Source organism: Odocoileus virginianus, chromosome 31 (genome assembly GCF_023699985.2).
Source record: "Odocoileus virginianus isolate 20LAN1187 ecotype Illinois chromosome 31, Ovbor_1.2, whole genome shotgun sequence".
Lineage (NCBI taxonomy): Eukaryota > Metazoa > Chordata > Mammalia > Artiodactyla > Cervidae > Odocoileus > Odocoileus virginianus.
This window is the reverse complement of record NC_069704.1, coordinates 8519535-8522531: the sequence shown is the minus strand read 5'-3', so window position 1 is coordinate 8522531 and position 2997 is coordinate 8519535. Positions and strand designations below refer to the sequence as shown.

Genomic DNA, 2997 nt, shown 5'->3' with positions numbered 1-2997 from the left:
CACCAGATCCATCTGCCACAAGGACTCTCGCTCTTCTCTAGGGCCCTGGACCAAATGTTGTTTTTCTCTGGGTACGGGTCTCTGGGCAATGGGTGGGTTTCCTGAATGGTCTCTAAAAAGTCCTTCTGATCTGATATTTTGATCTTTTCTAGCCTGTCAGATGGATGCCTCCCCTGCACTCATGCTTGGTCTAATTCTGAAGAGGTACAAAATGGTACACATTTTGTACACACATTTTGTGTGTACACAAATGACAAGCCACACATGACAAGTAAAATTAAAATTAATGTTGATTAAAGTTAGCGAAATAGAGTATTTAGTTCCTCCATAACACTCACCACATTTCAAGTGTTCAGGAGCAGAGTACACAGATCTACCTTTCTGGACAGCACAGAGAGAAAGCATTTTCATCACTATGCAAAGTACTCTTGGACAACACTGGCCTAATTTGAAATATAAGAAGCCCATCATCAGGAGGAGAAGGGGGCGTCATGGTTGAAATGGTTGGATGGCATCATCAACGTGAGTTTGAGCAAACTCCAGGAGACAGTGAAAGACAGGGAAGTCTGGCGGACTCCAGCCTGGGGGTTGTAAAGAGCCGAACACAACTTAGCGATTGAACAGCAACAGTTTTCCAGAAAACCCCCGGTGACCGTTATGGGCTGAACTGTGTCCTCCCCAACTGCGTATGTTGAAGTCCTAATTCTCCCTACTTCAGAATGTGACCATATTTGCTTATAGGGTATTTAAAGAGGTAATTAAGGTTAATTTAGGTCATTGAAGTGGGCCCTAATCCTATTAGGACTGGTTCCCTTATAAAAAGAGGAGATTAGAACACATTTATACAGAGGAAGGCCATGGAAATACGGTGAAGATACCAATCTTTAAGCCATGCAGTGAGCCTCAGAAGAAACAACTCTGCCAATACCTTTCTCTTGGACTCCTAGTCTCCAGGATTGTGAGAGAATAAACTTATGTTGTTTAAGCTACCCAGTCTATGATGCATTTATAGTAGTTTCTTTTTTTCAATGAGAGCCTTGGCAAATGAATTCAGTAACTTTTCTTTGATCTGCATATAGCACAGGAGAGTGCATTAAACTCTTTGGGAATGCAGTTCTGTCCAGTCGTGGCCAGTGGAAATAAACTAGTTTCGATAGCCCTGTCCTAGGTGTTCACTGAGATTCTCCTTCTGGGCACTGATTTGTTATCCATGGTCTCCAGTGCTGTTCGGTTCTCCACCCTCTATCACTTGACCTTTGAGGGGTGGATGGAGTCACCTTTGTGGATTGCTTTCTTCCTGTAATTTAGTTTATGGTCTTCCTCTTAGATCTCCAGTGGACATCGTTTTAAAGACATAGCTGAGTTGTACAATCTACTCATGGAATAGACATAAGAAAAAAAAAATTCCTAAGGTGTCAGCAGTACAGGATCAGGGGCGAAGGAATCAGATTCCTAGTCCAACACTGAATAGCGTGGGTTAAAGTGTATTATGTAACATTATTATATCTGATATTACATATACAGGCATGTATCTACAGGTATAAACGTAGTTATATATGAAGTGAAGTTGCTCAGTCGTGTCCGACTCTCTGCGACCCCATGGACTGTAGCCTACCCGGCTCCTTTGCCCATGGGATTTTCCAGGCAAGAGTACTGGAGTGGGTTGCCATTTCCTTCTCCAGGGTTTCTTCCTGACCCAGGGATTGAACCTGGGTCTCCCAGCATTGTAGGCAGATGCTTTACCATCTGAGCCACCAGGGAAATCCTAGCTATATATAATTATGAATTATAATTTATAAATTAATAAATGTCATATTCAAATGGGCGACCCCCACCCAGCAGGGAACTTTATTGAATTGACCCATACATTTTTTCCTAATTCTATTCCTTCAACCTTCTCTCAGCAGTAATCACTACTATAAAATTAAAAAAAATTTTTTTAAATATGTTTTCACTACTTCTGTATATACCCTTTTTTCCCCACTTTAAAAGCACGAATTTTATAATATTTTATATCACAATCCAATAAACACACACACATGTAATATGTATACATACATAAAAGCAAAAAAAGTTTTGCCAAAAATGTCTATCCTGAGTTAAATTTTTTTTGGAGATCTTTTTCTTTTTTTAAAGCAGTTTTAGGTTTACAGTAAAACTTGACAGGAATGTACAGAAATTCCCCACATACCCCCTCCCCTCACGTGAACAGCCATTATCAACAGAATGGCACCTCTGTTTCTTTTTAGACCAAGAATGACTGCATTGACACATCATCAAAATGTCCCCAGTTCACCTAGGGTTCACTTTAATGAGCAGAGCAGCGTTGCATATTCTGTGGGTCTGGACAAAAGTATGACCACATATAGCCATCATTGTAATGTCTCTCAGAGCACTTTCACTGCTCATGAGAATGTCTGTACTCTGTACTCCTCTCTGCAAACTGCTGACAACCACTCATCTCTTTATTGTCTCTACAGATCTGCCTTTTGCAGAATGGCATACAGTTGGAATCTTTTTCTTTCTCCTTGAAATGAGAGGTTCAGACCATTTATGAGACCACTCCTGGCCCACCCAGGCGTGGACCGGACAGGCTCCGGCGGCAAGCTCCCGCACTACCTGCTGCTGCTTTCCTGCCAGCCCTGGCCCCGCCCCGCCGCCACGTGGAGGTGCGGGGTTTCTGCTCACAGGAAGGCCGCAGCGAACCCAGGTTCCTGTGGGTGTGTTGTAAACAGCCGAGCCGTTTCTTCAGGCCCCCTGCTCTGAGCACACCCCTGTATACATCCTTCAACATTACGGTTGCTTGCTTTGAGTTTTATAAAGGTGGTATTATGCTTACATGTATTGTTCCATATATTCCATGAGTTGGCTCTTTTTCATTCCATATTATGCTTTTGAGGATCCATCCATGTTGCCAATAGCTATAATTTCATTTTTTCTTCTATGTCGTATTTTATTGTATAAAAACTCTTAATCTTTCTCTTTTGGTAGACACTT

At 41.9% G+C, this 2997-nt stretch overlaps 1 pseudogene; it reads right to left on the bottom strand.

The window, feature by feature from the left end:
• Positions 1-2667: 2667 nt before the first annotated feature.
• Positions 2668-2775, bottom strand: LOC139032484 (small nucleolar RNA SNORA11; annotated as a pseudogene).
• Positions 2776-2997: the final 222 nt, after the last annotated feature.